Source organism: Bufo gargarizans, chromosome 2 (assembly GCF_014858855.1).
Source record: "Bufo gargarizans isolate SCDJY-AF-19 chromosome 2, ASM1485885v1, whole genome shotgun sequence".
Taxonomy (NCBI): Eukaryota; Metazoa; Chordata; class Amphibia; order Anura; family Bufonidae; genus Bufo; species Bufo gargarizans.
The window spans coordinates 337,295,254-337,312,506 of NC_058081.1; the positions used below are offsets into that span (position 1 = coordinate 337,295,254).

Below are 17,253 nucleotides of genomic sequence, written 5' to 3' on the forward strand. Positions count from 1 at the left end.
GCTGGTCAATTGTAGGTACTACACTGTCAGGAAACTACTGGGAAATCCGGAGGGTAGAATAGCAAGGCACATACATTGAATCCTATTCTGTCTTGTGATGCTATAGCACTCGCCTGTGATTGGCTGGTGTAGTAACTGGGATTGTACAGTTTGTAGTATGGACGCAATAAGCAGACTCAACATATTGCTGTGGGTGACGTGTCCCTGGTTACTAGGATACGCAAGCCACGCCCATACGCGTGGATCCGTAATTTAGAAGCGGCCCGGTGACGTCACTGCATTGCACCACGCCCATTACACTCCGTACGCCTGCGTAGCGGTGCTGAGCCGTCAGTCCGGCTGTCTTGTCACCCGGAGAGCGGCATGACCCGTGGGGATAACGGCGCCATGGAGCTGGGAGAAGGCAGGCTGTCTGTAGGTAAACGGGAGGCCGTCTGTGGTATCTACAGGGAGACTGTATAGGTGGAGGGATTGGAGCTGTCACATAGATAAACACTGTCTGTCACCCGCCTGCCCCTGCAGCTGGCACCAGGACGGCACTGTGGGGGTGGAAGCTGCCACCTGTGCTCATGGTAGTGACCTACTACATACTGAGGTACTAGTGAGTATGAGGGGAAGTAAGAGTGCCAGTCACATCTGTGCCAGCGGAGGTGCCCTCTAATATACTGCTTACCTTATGTCACTGGTTTGTCAGCTTGGTAAGAGTGCCAGTCACATCTGTGCCAGCGGAGGTGCCCTCTAACATTCTGCTGATGTCGCTGATTTGTCAGCTAGGTAAGAGTGCCACTCGCATCAGTGCCAGCGGAGGTGCCCTCTAACATTCTGCTGATGTCACTGATTTGTCAGCTAGGTAAGAGTGCCAGTCACATCTGTGCCAGCGGAGGTGCCCTTTAACATCCTGCTTATGTCACTGATTTGTCAGCTAGGTAAGAGTGCCAGCGGAGGTGCCCTCTAACATCCTGCTTATGTCACTGATTTGTCAGCTAGGTAAGAGTGCCAGTCACATCTGTCCCAGCGGAGGTGCCCTCTAACATACTGCTTAGGTCACTGGTTTGTCAGCTAGGTAAGAGTGCCAGTCACATCTGTCCCAGCGGAGGTGCCCTCTAACATACTGCTGATGTCACTGATTTGTCAGCTAGGTAAGAGTGCCAGTGGAGGTGCCCTCTAACATCCTGCTTATGTCACTGATTTGTCAGCTAGGTAATGCCAGTCACATCTGTCCCAGCGGAGGTGCCCTCTAACATACTGCTGATGTCACTGATTTGTCAGCTAGGTAAGAGTGCCAGTGGAGGTGCCCTCTAACATCCTGCTTATGTCACTGATTTGTCAGCTAGGTAATGCCAGTCACATCTGTCCCAGCGGAGGTGCCCTCTAACATACTGCTGATGTCACTGATTTGTCAGCTAGGTAAGAGTGCCAGTCACATCTGTGCCAGCGGAGGTGCCCTTTAACATCCTGCTTATGTCACTGATTTGTCAGCTAGGTAAGAGTGCCAGCGGAGGTGCCCTCTAACATCCTGCTTATGTCACTGATTTGTCAGCTAGGTAAGAGTGCCAGTCACATCTGTCCCAGCGGAGGTGCCCTCTAACATACTGCTTAGGTCACTGGTTTGTCAGCTAGGTAAGAGTGCCAGTCACATCTGTCCCAGCGGAGGTGCCCTCTAACATACTGCTGATGTCACTGATTTGTCAGCTAGGTAAGAGTGCCAGTGGAGGTGCCCTCTAACATCCTGCTTATGTCACTGATTTGTCAGCTAGGTAATGCCAGTCACATCTGTCCCAGCGGAGGTGCCCTCTAACATACTGCTGATGTCACTGATTTGTCAGCTAGGTAAGAGTGCCAGTGGAGGTGCCCTCTAACATCCTGCTTATGTCACTGATTTGTCAGCTAGGTAATGCCAGTCACATCTGTCCCAGCGGAGGTGCCCTCTAACATACTGCTGATGTCACTGATTTGTCAGTTAGGTAAGAGTGCCAGCGGAGGTGCCCTCTAACATCCTACTTATGTCACTGATTTGTCAGCTAGGTAAGAGTGGCAGTCACACCTGTGCCAGCGGAGGTGCCCTCTAACATACTGCTGATGTCACAGATTTTTCAGCTAGGTATGAGGGGAGGTAAGAGTGCCAGTCACATCTGTGCCAGCAGAGGTGCCCTCTACCATACTGCTTATGTCACAGATTTTTCAGCTAGGTATGAGGGGAGGAAAGAGTGGCAGTCACATTTGTGCCAGCGGAGGTGCCCTCTAACATACTGCTGATGTCACTGATTATCCACGCTGGGTGCAGTTTTTGACAATAAAATCTGCTGCATATCCACCACATGTGAATTTACCCTTAGCATACTTGCACTTTATCTCACAGTCTCATTGTGATTAGACATCCTCCTGTTATGGACGTCTTTCAGAGAATGGAAGAAACAAGTTGCACAACCAGACACAACTGTGGGTTGCAATGTGACACCATTGACAAGTCAATAGATGCAAAGTCACTTGACTTTCATGTCCTGCAGCATGTCTCGCAGTGTAGCCCCAACCTATTGCCTCATGAAGTTTTAAACCGGTCGTCTTGTATACACTACTGTGCAGCATTTTTCCCACACCTTTTGCAAAGTAAGAAGGTTGTCCCAAACATCTAGAGGAACTAACCACAGATCTGTGAATGTAGGCTTGCTCAAATCCTTCTGTCTCTTCATGTAATCCCAGACAGATTGGATGTTGATCTGTGGGGGCGATATCATCACTTCCAGGACTCCTTGTTCTTCTGTACACTGAAGATAGTTCAATAAGATTCAATATGGTTATACTGCATGAGCAACATCTCTCTCGGGCAAAGATATCAAAGCAGACTGGGGTTTCTAGATGTTCTGCTCAAGTAGATCAAAGAAATGGGCAATGTTGAACACCATAGACAGTGGTTGGCCAAAGAAACTTAGTGTGGCAGATGAAAGACACATTATGCTTCCTTCGAAATCAGAAGATGTCCAGCAGATGGCAAAAACCAGTGGGACCCAGGTACACCTGTTTGGAGAAGTATGTCCAAAAGTGGTCTTCCTGGAGTAATTGCGGCTAAAAAGCCATACCTTCAACATGGGAAAAAAGGTCAGGCAAATCAACTATGCATGAAAGCATAGGAACTGGAGTGCAGGAAAATGGCAGCAGATGCTCTGGACTAATGAGTCAACATTTGAAATATTTGGCTGTGACAGAAGGCAGTTTGTTTGCCGAAAGGCTCAAGAGCAGTAAAATAATGTGTCTGCAGCAACAGTGAAGCCTGGTTATGGTGGAGGGTCCTTGCAAGGTTGGGGCTCCAATACAGGCAGATACTTATTCATCATGCAATACCATCATGAAGGTGTCTGATTGTCTCCAAATTTATTCTACAGCAGGACAATGACCCCTAACATACAACCAATGTCATTAAAGGGGTTGTCTGGGTTCAGAGCTGAACCAGGACAAATCCCCATTTTTACCCCTCCGGCCTCCATGATATGAGCATCGGAGCTGTTCATGCTCTGATACTCTCCCTTGCCCTGCGCTGGATTGCACAGGGCAAGGGCTTTTTTGTTTATATTATTACTCTGCTAGGCGGAGGGTTCCCCATTTCAGAGGCTAAGGCAGCGCTAAGGCCCGCCCATTAGTGCCGGTGACATCACCAGGCTCACTGCTAGGTGGAAACCTCCGCCTAGCTTCTTTACCCAGGGAGAACCCAGTATGTCACCGGATCTAAAAAATAAATAAATAAAGCCTTGTCCTGTGCGATTCAGCGTGGGCCAAAGGAGAGCATCAAAGAATGAAATGCTCCGATGCTCATGTCAGGTGGGCTGCCTGGATGAAAATGGGGATATGTCCGGGTTCAGCTTTGAACCCAGACAACCCCTTTTAAAGGGGTATTCCAGTTGTTAGCAGTTATCCCTTATCTGTATGATAGGGGCTAACTATCACATTGTTGGGGGTCCTACCGCTGGGACCCCCACTGATCAAAAGAATGAGGGCCCCTGTACCCCCTGCAGCCCTCCTGAAATGAATGGAGTGGTCGGTCGGGTATGCGTGCAGCCGCTCCATTCATCTCTATGGGAATTCCGGAGACGGCTGAGCGACGTACTTGGCTATCTCCAGAACTCCCATAGAAAATAATGGAGTGGCCACACGCATGTGCAACTGGCCGCTCCGTTCATTGCATGAGGTATGGGGCCCCTGTTCTCGTGATTGGTAGGGGTCCCAACGGTAGGACCCCCACCGATCTGATAGTTATCTGCTATCCTGTGAATAGGGGATAACTTTAATACTCCTTTTAAGAACTATTTTCAGTGTAAAAAAGAACAAGGAGTCCTGGAAGTGATGATATGGCCCCACAGAGCCCTGATCTCAACATCATCCAGTCCGGGATTACATGAAGAGACAGAAGGATCTGAGCAAGTCTACATCCACAGAAGATCTATGGTTATTCTCCAAGATGTTTGGAATGGCCTCCCTGCCGAGGTCCTTCAAAACCTGTGTAAAAGTCTACCTAGAAGAACTGATGCTGTGTTGAAAGGGTGGTCACACCAAATGCTGATCTGATGTAGATTTCTCTCTTGTTCATTCGCTTTGCATTTTCTTAGGGTACTTTCACACTTGAGTTGTGAGGATCTGTCAGGCAGATCCGGATATCATTTGTAGACCGATCCGGATGCGGATTCGTATGACAAATGCATTGAAATTCCGGATCCGTCTCAGCGGTGTCGAACGGAAAAACGGATCCGGTATATTTTTTTTCCCGCATTTTTAAACCGTTTTGCCGGAACACTAGGTACTGGATCGGGCGTTAATACATTTCAATGGAAATTAATGCCGGATCCAGTGTTTTCTCCGGCAAAATACCGTAAGAGGGACTAAACTGAAGACATCCTGATGCATACTGAACGGATTGTTTTCCATTCGGAATGCATTAGGATAAGCCCTTATGCACACAAACGTTGTTCTGGTCTGCATCCGAGCCGCAGTTTTTGTGGCTTGGATGCGGACCCATTCACTTCAATGGGGCCCCAAAAGATGCTGTCCGCATCCGTTGCTCCGTTCCGTGGTCCACAAAAAAAAATATAACCTGTCCTATTCTTGTCCATTTTGCAGACAAGAATAGGCAGTTATATTAATAGCTGTCCGTGCCACAAAACACACAACGGTCGTGTGCATGTAGCCTAAACTGAAGCGTTTTTTTCCAGTATTGAGCCCCTAGGACAGAACTCAATTCCGGAAAAGAATAACGCTAATGTGAAAGTACCCTTAATTAATAAAAAATAATTAACATTTCTGTTTTTAAAAGCATTCTTCCTTTACAGCATTTTTTCCGCACCACCTAAAACTTTTGCACAGTACTGTATGTAACCCCTTTCCATATACCTTGCTATATCATATTTTGTAGTAAAGTAATGTTGAAAGCATTTTCAAATTGGGATCCTCTTCTGTTACCCAGAGTAGAGTAGAGCTTCCAAAGAACTACAGTGGCTTAGTGATGCCTTTAGGCGCTCACTGATTTTGATAGGAGCTGTGTAATGCTGTATTTCGCAGGCAGACAGATATCCGAAATAGAAAAGAATTAGTAACACTCCAGAAGTCAGGCGAATATAAAGCTTGCCGTATTTTTTGCCTGATAAGACGCACCCCAGGTTTTAGAGGAGGAAAATAAGAAAAAAATATTTTTCATCAGACCTTATATCAAATCCTTAGATCAGCCCTCCATGTCAGAAGCCCATCAGCCCTCCATGTCAGAAGCCCATCAGCCCTCCATGTCAGAAGCCCATCAGCCCTCCATGTCAGAAGCCCATCCGCCCTCCATGTCAGAAGCCCATCAGCCCTCCATGTCAGAAGCCCATCAGCCCTCCATGTCAGAAGCCCATCAGCCCTCCATGTCAGAAGCCCATCAGCCCTCCATGTCAGAAGCCCATCAGCCCTCCATGTCAGAAGCCCATCAGCCCTCCATGTCAGAAGCCCATCAGCCCTTCGATCAGCACTCAATGTGAGACCCCATCAGACCTCATTATCAGCCCTCATTGTAAGACCCCCCAATCAGAGTACCCATAATGGAAGCACTCACTAATATTCGCTTTATAAGAGGCACAGCCACTCTCCCCTCACTTTTGGGGGGGAAAAAAGTGTGTCTTATGAAGCGAAAATACGCTATTTATTTAGCCATATGTTCACATGCAGTAACATATGTCTACAAAAAGAAGCTGTACTTTCACCTGACTTTTAAAGTGCTGCAGATTCTTTTGCCTATTTATTTTTGGGGAGGCCTAGCCATTACCCATAGACAGGCACCATACTTCCTGATATTCTGGCTACTTCTTTTTACTTATCCATATTTGCGTTTTGCTAATGATGTGGGCAAGGATTAAGTTGTGACAGTGTGCTGCAAAATAGCAGCAGAATTTTGGCACAAAATGGTGGCACAGAGTAAGCCAACTAGTAGGTGATATAGGGCTAATTCACACAACTGTGACCGTTCTGGGAAATATGGCCCATGTGTCAGCTGCATCTCCTGGACTGACCTCCGCTCCCCTGCCCCGAACTGACTGCACCATAGAGATTTATGTTGCAGTCAGTTCCTATCTGATTGGAGGACCTATGTACTGTATTCACAGTTGATATGAGTACAGTACATTAGACCCACAATCAATAGGTACCATAAAGATCTATGATGGAGTCAGTTCGGGTCAGGGGAGTTGCGGTCTGTCTGGGAGATGCGATCGACACACAGACTGTTTCCCGGCTCGATCATGGTCCTGTGAATCTGGGCTCAGACACTGTTACACTGTCTTAGTTAACAGTTTCCAAATATTAGGTAGGATTAGTAAATCTGCCCCAGTATGTTGTTACCGTGTAACAAGACCTAAAAAGCCATTTAAGATAGTGTATAGAAAATCTTCATAGGAAGCATAGTGTTCGCAATTACATTTTGTGGTTGCACTTTGTGGAGGGAAAATGTGTGAAGGGCAGTAATAAGCTTCCGTTTGTCATGTTAAAGAATGCCTAGCCTTTCAACAGACTTTGCATTAATCAGTAGTACAGCGTGTACATAGGAAAAGCACTGTTTCTGGACATTTTATCACTCGTATCTGGCTTTTTCAGCAATTTTCTCCTCTGTATGCTAGACCTATAGTTTGCAGTTCTCCTACACAGCAGACACAGAAAGTAGAGGAGAATCTGCTTCCTAACTTTCTCTTACCGAGAAGTAGCTCTGGGATCGTGGAGCACATTACAGAGAGGTACTGACCTGTATGGATGTGAACATAGCACTTGGACTAATATAGTAGCTGTCTATTTAGCTGTGCAGTCTCTTTGTGTGTGTGAGTTTGTCTCACTTATTTCTGCTCACTCCTTCCCCCTCCCCTCTTAATAGACTTGTATTGGATGATGTAATCTGATCCTTCAGTGAGCAACAGCCATCCAAGATGGGTTTCTCATGATTTTCAAAGACAAAAAAAGGGGTTGATAGATTATTATTATTATTATTTATTATTTAAGCGCCATTCATTCCATAGCGCTGTACATATGATAAGGGGTGCACATACATAATACAGACAATTGCACTAATCATAAACAAAATGAGTTACAAACTGGTACAGAAGGAGAGAGGGCCCTGCCCGTGAGGGCTTACAATCTACATGGTATGGGAGAAGGACACAGTAGGTGCGGGTTAGGTTGGTCATGGCGGTATAGAGGCAGCAGGGTCACTGGTTGTAGGCTTGTCTGAAGAGGTGGGTTTTCAGGTTTCTTTTGAAGGATTCCACTGTAGGTGAGAGTCTGATATGTTGGGGTAGCGAGTTCCAGAGTATGGGGGATGCACGGGAGAAATCCTGGAGTCGATTGTGGGAAGATGCAATAAGAGGAGAGGAGAGAAGGAGGTCTTGTGAGGATCGGAGAGTGCGTGTGGGGGTGTATCGGGAAATTAGCTCAGAGATGTAGGGAGGGGACAGGTTATGGACGGCCTTGTATGTATTTGTAAGTACTTTGAAGTGAATTCGTTGGGCAATGGGAAGCCAGTGAAGGGATTGGCAAAGGGGAGAGGCAGAGGAATAATAGGGTGAGAGGTGGATTAGTTGGGCAGCAGAGTTGAGGATAGATTGGAGGGGTGCGAGAGTGCTAGATGGAAGGCCACAGAGGAGAATGTTGCAGTAGTCTAGGCGGGAGATAATGAGGGCATGTACAAGTATTTTCGCAGATTCAAAGTTAAGGAAAGCGCGGATGCGGGAGATGTTTTTGAGTTGGAGACGGCAGGTGGTGGAAAGGGCTTGGATGTGCAGTCGGAAGGAAAGGGCAGAATCCAAGATCACTCCAAGGCAGCGGGCTTTGTTGACTGGGGATAATGTGCAGCCATTGATCGTGATAGATAGGTCTGTTGGGGGGGTTGAACAAGATGGGGGAAAGATTATGAATTCTGTCTTATCCATGTTAAGTTTAAGAAAGCGAGAGGCGAAGAAGGATGATATAGAAGATAGACATTGTGGGATTCTAGATAGTAAGGTGGTGATGTCTGGACCAGAGAGGTAGATTTGTGTGTCATCAGCGTAGGAGTGATACTGAAAGCCATAGGACTCTATGAGCTGTCCCAGGCCAAAAGTGTAGATAGAGAAGAGCAGGGGTCCTAGGACAGAGCCTTGCGGGACACCAACAGAGAGGGAATGAGACGAGGAGGTGGTGCGGGAGTGGGAGACGCTGAATGTCCGGTCTGTGAGGTATGATGTGATCCAGGAGAGGGCCAGGTCAGTGATGCCAAGAGATGAGAGAGTTTGCAACAGAAGGGAGTGGTCAACAGTGTCGAAGGCAGAGGACAGGTCAAGGAGAAGGAGGACAGAGTATTGTTTCTTGGTTTTGGCTGTGAGTAGGTCATTGGTGACTTTGGTAAGGGCAGTCTCGGTCGAGTGGTGGAGTCGGAAGCCGGATTGTAGGCGGTCAAAGAGGGAGCAGGAGGAGAGGTGGGAGGACAGTTCTGAATGGACATGTTGTTCAAGTAGCTTTGAGGCATACGGAAGAAGTGATATGGGGCGATAACTGGACAAGGAAGATGGGTCAAGTGAAGGTTTTTTGAGGATGGGTGTAATGGTAGCATGTTTAAAAGCAGAGGGGAAGACACCAGAGTTTAGTGATAGGTTGAAGAGATGAGTTAGGGCTGGGATAAACACTGCAGTGAGGTTAGGGATGAGGTGGGATGGGATTGGGTCAAGTGCACAGGTGGTCAGATGAGATTTGGAGAGTAGAGTGGAGAGTTTACCTTCTGTAACGGTAGAGAAGTGGGTTTTAGATCTAGAACGTCATGTTTCTACGGTGTGATATATTACAAAGTTTCTTATATTTGTGTACACTATAGATTTAAACAAAGTTGTGTGAAAAGTTTGACCATTTAAAGATCTTTACATGGGGCAATTATTGAGAAGGAACCACCTAACTAGGAATATTGATTCCTAATCATTGCCCTGTAAAGTTTCTGTCGCTCACCTGGTGAACGAGCAAACATCATTGGTGTGGTCACCTAAATAATCAGTTCTGGCTATCACAGGAAGTTATCTGGAATAACTGGTTCGTTCACAATAATTGCAAGCTGTGCTGGCCATTGTAAAGAGGGCTTTAGGCTGCTTTCACACTAGCGTTCGTTGGTCCGCTCGTGAGCTCCGTTTGAAGGGGCTCACGAGCGGACCCGAACGCCTCCGTCCAGCCCTGATGCAGTCTGAATGGATGCGGATCCGCTCAGACTGCATCAGTCTGGCGGCGTTCAGCCTCTGTTCCGCTCGCCTCCGCACGGACAGGCGGACAGCTGAACGCTGCTTGCAGCGTTCGGGTGTCCGCCTGGCCGTGCGGAGGCGTGCGGATCCGTCCAGACTTACAATGTAAGTCAATGGGGACGGATCCGTTTGAAGATGCCACAATATGGCTCAATCTTCAAGCGGATCTGTCCCCCATTGACTTTACATTGAAAGTCTGGACGGATCCGTCCGAGGCTATTTTCACACTTAGCTTTTTTTGCCATTTTAATGCAGACGGATCCGTTCTGAACAGAGCCTCCGTCTGCATTAATATGATCGGATCCGTTCAGAGACATTTTTCGTGTTTTGGTGCCTCACAACCTGTAATTAACATGGATTGTTTGAGGATTTGCATAATTTAATTTACAGAACATGCCCACGTTTTTTATTTTTTATTGTGAAGCAAACAAAAAATAGGACAAAATAACAGAAAAAGTCAATGTGCATAACTATTCACCCCCCTAAAGTCAGTACTTTGTAGAGCCACCTTTTGCACAGCTCCAAGTTGTTTTGGATAAGTCTCTATGAACTTGCCACATCTTACCTCTGGGATTTTTGCCCATTCCTCCTTGCAAAACTGCTCCAGCTCCTTCCAATTGGATGGTTTGCACTTGTGAACAGCAATCTTTAAGTCTGACCACAGATTTTCTATTGGATTGAGATCTGGGCTTTAGATAGGCCATTCCAACACATTTATATGTTTACCCTTAAACCACTCGAGTGTTGCTTTAGCAGTATGTTTGGGGTCATTCTCCTGCTGGAAGGTGAACCACCGTCCTAGCCTCAAATCACGCACAGAGTGGGACAGGTTTTGCTCAAGGATATCCCTGTATTTAGCACCATCCATCTTTCCCTCAACTCTGACCAGTTTCCCAGTCCCATCCACACAGCATGATGCTGCCACCACCATGTTTCACTGTGGGGATGGTGTTCTTTGGGTGATGTGATGTGTTGGGTTTGCACCAGACATAGCGTTTTCTTTGATGGATGAAAAGTTCAATTTTAGTCTCATCAGACCAGATCACCTTCCTCCATACATTTTGGGAGTCTCCCACATGCCTTTTTGTTTTTAGCTGAAAGTAATGGCTTTCTTCTGGCCACTCTGCCATAAAGACCAACTCTATGGAGCGTACGGTTTATTGTCGTCCTATGTACAGATACTCCAGTCTCTGCTGTGGAACTCTGCAGCTCCTCCAGGGTTACCTTAGGTCTCTGTGCTGCCTCTCTGATTAATGCCCTCCTTGCCCTGTTTTGGTGGGCGTCCGTCTCTTGGCAGGTTTGCTGTTGTGCCAAGTTCTTTCCATTTGGTTATGATAGATTTGCTGGTGCTCCTGGGAATCATCAAAGATTTGGATATTTTTTCATACCCTTAGGCTACATGCACACGACCGTATGTGTTTTGCGGTCCGCAAATTGCGGATCCGGAAAAAAAAAGGATGACGTTCCGTATGGCATCCGTGTTTTTTTTTTTTTTTTTTTTTTGCGGATCCATTGTAATAATGCCTATCCTTGTCCTCAAACTAGAAAAAAATAGGACATGCGCTATTCTATTTCTTTCGCGGAGCAACAGAACGGACATACTGATGCGGACAGCACACTGTGTACTGTCTGCATTTTTTGCGGACCCATTGAAATTAATGGGTCCGCATCCTATCCGCAAAAAAAACCCAGATCGGACATGGAAACAAAATACGGTCGTGTGCATGAGGCCTAACCCTGACTTTTAATTTTCAACAACATCGTCCCTTACTTGTTTGGAGAGTTCCTTGGTCTTCATGGCAGTGTTTTGTTAGTGATGCTTTTTGCTTAGGTGTTGCAGCCTCTGGTGCCTTTCAAAAAAGGTGTGTATATGTAATGACAGATCATGTGACACTTAGATTGCACACAGGTGGACATCATTTCACTAATTATGTGACTTCTGAAGGTAATTGGTTGCACCAGAGATTTTTATGGGCTTCCTAACAAAGGGGGTGAATACATACGCACATGCCAATTTTCTGTTTTCTATTTCTAAGCAATAGTTTTATTTATATATTTTTCTCATTTCACTTCACCAATTTAGACTATTGTGTTCTGATCCATCATATAAAATTCAGATTAACAAAACATTTAACTTAACCACCTCCGGACCGCCTAACGCAGATGTGCGGTCCGGAGGCGGCGGCCCTGCGCAGAGTCACGCATATACGCGTCATCTCGCGAGGGCCGGGATTTCCTGTGAACGCGCGCACACAGACGCGCACGCTCACAGGAACGGAAGGTAAGCGAGTGGATCTCCAGTCTGCCAGCGGCGATCGCTCGTTGGCAGGCTGGAGATCTGATTTTTTTTAACCCCTAACAGGTATATTAGACGCTGTTTTGATAACAGCGTCTAATATACCTGCTACCTGGTCCTCTGGTGGTCCCTTTTGTTAGGATCGACCACCAGAGGACACAGGTAGGTCAGTAAAGTACCACCAAACACTACACTACACTACACCCCCCCCCCCCGGTCACTTATTAACCCTTTATGAACCCCTGATCACCCATGATCACCCCATATAAACTCCCTGATCACCCCCCCTGTCATTGATCACCCCCCTGTCATTGATCACCCCCCTGTAAGGCTCCATTTAGACGTCCGCATGTGTTTTGCGGATCCGATCCATGTATCCATGGATCCGTAAAAATCATACGGACGTCTGAATGGAGCCTTACAGGGGGGTGATCAATGACAGGGGGGTGATCACCCATATACACTCCCTGATCACCCCCTGTCATTGATCACCCCCCTGTAAGGCTCCATTCAGACGTCCGCATGATTTTTACGGATCCATGGATACATGGATCGGATCCGCAAAACACATGCCGACGTCTGAATGGAGCCTTACAGGGGGGTGATCAATGACAGGGGGGTGATCACCCATATAAACTCCCTGATCACCCCCCTGTCATTGATCACCCCCCTGTCATTGATCACCCCCCTGTAAGGCTCCATTCAGACGTCCGCATGTGTTTTGCGGATCCGATCCATGTATCCATGGATCCGTAAAAATCATACGGACGTCTGAATGGAGCCTTACAGGGGGGGTGATCAGTGACGGAGGGGTGATCACCCTGATCACCCCCTGTCATTGATAACCCCCCTGTAAGGCTCCATTCAGACGTCCGCATGTGTTTTGCGGATCCGATCCATGGATCCGTAAAAATCATACGGACGTCTGAATAGAGCCTTACCAGGGGGGTGATCAATGACAGGGGGGTGATCAGGGAGTCTATATGGGTGATCACCCCCCCTGTCATTGATCACCCCCCTGTCATTGATCACCCCCCCTGTAAGGCTCCATTCAGACATTTTTTTGGCCCAAGTTAGCGGAAATTTTTTGTTTGTTTTTGTTTTTGTTTTTTCTTACTAAGTCTCATATTCCACTAACTTGTGTCAAAAAATAAAATCTCACATGAACTCACCATACCCCTCACGGAATCCAAATGCGTAAACATTTTTAGACATTTATATTCCAGACTTCTTCTCACGCTTTAGGGCCCCTAAAAAGCCAGGGCAGTATAAATACCCCACATGTGACCCCATTTCGGAAAGAAGACACCCCAAGGTATTCGCTGAGGGGCATATTGAGTCCATGAAAGATTAAAATTTTTGTCCTAAGTTAGCGGAAAGTGAGACTTTGTGAGAAAAAAACAAAAAAAATCAATTTCCGCTAACTTATGCAAAAAAAAAAAAAATTCTATGAACTCGCCAGGCCCCTCATTGAATACCTTGGGGTGTCTTCTTTCCAAAGTGGGGTCACATGTGGGGTATTTATACTGCCCTGGCTTTTTAGGGGCCCGAAAGTGTGAGAAGAAGTCTGGGATCCAAATGTCTAAAAATGCCCTCCTAAAAGGAATTTGGGCCGCTTTGCGCATCTAGGCTGCAAAAAAGTGTCACACATCTGGTATCGCCGTACTCAGGAGAAGTTGGGGAATGTGTTTTGGGGTGTCATTTTACATATACCCATGCTGAGTGAGAAAAATATCTTGGTCAAATGCCAACTTTGTATAAAAAAATTGGAAAAGTTGTCTTTTGCCAAGATATTTCTCTCACCCAGCATGGGTATATGTAAAATGACACCCCAAAACACATTCCCCAACTTCTCCTGAGTACGGCGATACCAGATGTGTGACACTTTTTTGCAGCCAAGGTGGGCAAAGGGGCACATATTCCAAAGTGCACCTTTCGGATTTCGCAGGCCATTTTTTACACATTTTGATTGCAAAGTTCTTCTCACACATTTGGGCCCCTAAATTGCCTGGGCAGTATAACTACGCCACAAGTGACCCCATTTTGGAAAGAAGACACCCCAAGGTATTCCGTGAGGGGCATGGCGAGTTCCTAGAATTTTTTATTTTTTTTCGCAAGTTAGTGGAATATGAGACTTTGTAAGGAAAAAAGAAAAGAAAAGAAAAATCATCATTTTCCGCTAACTTGTGACAAAAAATTAAAAATTCTAGGAACTCGCCGTGCCCCTCACGGAATACCTTGGGGTGTCTTCTTTCCAAAATGGGGTCACTTGTGGCGTAGTTATACTGCCCTGGCAATTTAGGGGCCCAAATGTGTAAGAAGTACCTTGCAATCAAAATCTGTAAAAAATGCCCTGTGAAATCCGAAAGGTGCTCTTTGGAATATGTGCCCCTTTGCCCACCTTGGCTGCAAAAAAGTGTCACACATGTGGTATCGCCGTACTCAGGAGAAGTTGGGGAATGTGTTTTGGGGTGTCATTTTACATATACCCATGCTGAGTGAGAAAAATATCTTGGTCAAATGCCAACTTTGTATAAAAAAATTGGAAAAGTTGTCTTTTGCCAAGATATTTCTCTCACCCAGCATGGGTATATGTAAAATGACACCCCAAAACACATTCCCCAACTTCTCCTGAGTACGGCGATACCAGATGTGTGACACTTTTTTGCAGCCAAGGTGGGCAAAGGGGCACATATTCCAAAGTGCACCTTTCGGATTTCACCGGTCATTTTTTACACATTTTGATTGCAAAGTTCTTCTCACACATTTGGGCCCCTAAAATGCCAGGGCAGTATAACTACCCCACAAGTGACCCCATTTTGGAAAGAAGACACCCCAGGGTATTCCGTGAGGGGCATGGCGAGTTCCTAGAATTTTTTATTTTTTGTCGCAAGTTAGTGGAATATGAGACTTTGTAAGAAAAAAATAAAAATAAATAAAATCATCATCATTTTCCGCTAACTTGTGACAAAAAATAAAAAGTTCTATGAACTCACTATGCCCATCAGCGAATACCTTAGGGTGTCTACTTTCCGAAATGGGGTCATTTGTGGGGTTTTTCTACTGTTTGGGCATTGTAGAACCTCAGGAAACATGACAGGTGCTCAGAAAGTCAGAGCTGCTTCAAAAAGCGGAAATTCACATTTTTGTACCATAGTTTGTAAACGCTATAACTTTTACCCAAACCATTTTTTTTTTTTTGCCCAAACATTTTTTTTTTATCAAAGACATGTAGAACTATAAATTTAACGAAAAATTTATATATGGATGTCGTTTTTTTTGCAAAATTTTACAGCTGAAAGTGAAAAATTTCATTTTTTTGCAAAAAAATCGTTACATTTCGATTAATAACAAAAAAAGTAAAAATGTCAGCAGCAATAAAATACCACCAAATGAAAGCTCTATTAGTGAGAAGAAAAGGAGGTAAAATTCATTTGGGTGGTAAGTTGCATGACCGAGCGATAAACGGTGAAAGTAGTGTAGTGCAGAAGTGTAAAAAGTGCTCTGGTCATGAAGGGGGTTTCAGCTAGCGGGTCTGAAGTGGTTAAAGCTGTAATGTAACAAAATACGAAAAAAGTCAAGGGGGTGAATACTTTTACAAGGCACTGTATACCGTATTGTGTATTATCTTGTGGCTCTCTTTATTTGCACATGTAAGTATTTCAAGCTTACGTTTATTGTACTGTGTACCATGTGGGTGTGTTGCAGAAGTTTACTGTCTGGAACCAGTTGGCACTGTATACTTATTGTGAAATGAAGGAAATGTATTACTACTGAAACACATTTTTCATATTAAATCTGTTTTAATTTTCTGATTGTGGATCTTTAATTTATATTTTCTGTACATGATTATAGGGGCTGTCAACTTGCCTTAGCTACTGTTCAGCATTTTGAGAAATACTTTAAAGCAGCCATATGGGTTATAAGCACAATGCACAGGAGCTGACCTCATTGACTTCTGTTGGAGAGTGCTGTACAGAGGTCATTGCGCAGGGAGGGAGCACATAAGCTGTGACATCACCAATTATAATCTTGTGTTATCTAGATATACAGTACAGACCAAAAGTTTGGACACACCTTCTCATTCAAAGAGTTTTCTTTTTTTTCATGACTATGAAAATTGTAGATTCACACTGAAGGCATCAAAACTATGAATTAACACATGTGGAATTATATACATAACAAAAAAGTGTGAAACAACTGAAAATATGTCATATTCTAGGTTCTTCAAAGTAGCCACCTTTTGCTTTGATTACTGCTTTGCACACTCTTGGCATTCTCTTGATGAGCTTCAAGAGGTAGTCACCTGAAATGGTTTTCACTTCATAGGTGTGCCCTGTCAGGTTTAATAAGTGGGATTTCTTGCCTTATAAATGGGGTTGGGACCATCAGTTGCCTTGTGGAGAAGTCAGGTGGATACACAGCTGATAGTCCTACTGAATAGACTGTTAGCTGCTTTTTTCTTGCCATATTACAAATTCTAAGTAAAGAAAAAACGAGTGGCCATTACTTTAAGAAATGAAAGTCAGTCAGTCCGTCCGAAAAATTGGGAAAACTTTGAAAGTGTCCCCAAGTGCAGTCACAAAAACCATCAAGCGCTACAAAGAAACTGGATCACATGCGGACCACCCCAGGAAAGGAAGACCAAGAGTCACCTCTGCTGCGGAGGATAAGTTCACCTGAGTCACCAGCCTCAGAAATCGCAGGTTAACAGCAGCTCAGATTAGAGACCAGGTCAATGCCACACAGAGTTCTAGCAGCAGACACATCTCTAGAACAACTGTTAAGAGGAGACTGTGTGAATCAGGCCTTCATGGTAGAATATCTGCTAGGAAACCACTGCTAAGGACAGGCAACAAGCAGAAGAGACTTGTCTGGGCTAAAGAACACAAAGAATGGACATTAGACCAGTGGAAATCTGTGCTTTGGTCTGATGAGTGAAAATGTGAGATCTTTGGTTCCAACCACCGTGTCTTTGTGCGACACAGAAAAGGTGAACGGATGGACTCTACATGCCTGGTTCCCACCGTGAAGCATGGAGGAGGAGGTGTGATGGTGTGGGGGTGCTTTGCTGGTGACACTGTTGGGGATTTATTCAAAATTGAAGGCATACTAAACCAGCATGGCTACCACAGCATCTTGCAGCGGCATGCTATTCCATCCGGTTTGCGTTTAGTTGGACCATCATTTATTTTTCAACAG

At 45.4% G+C, this 17,253-nt stretch overlaps 1 protein-coding gene across 2 annotated transcripts in view; it reads left to right on the top strand.

Moving 5' to 3' along the window:
* Positions 1-286: 286 nt before the first annotated feature.
* The window catches only part of SLC41A2 (solute carrier family 41 member 2), a 116,257-nt gene continuing 99,290 nt past the window's right edge, over positions 287-17,253 (top strand). The window contains exon 1 of one of the 2 annotated variants that reach the window (XM_044280589.1): positions 287-418. The gene's annotated coding sequence lies outside the window, so the exon portion shown is untranslated. The remainder of the gene's footprint in view (positions 419-17,253) is intronic. The other variant, XM_044280588.1, reaches the window with a different exon arrangement.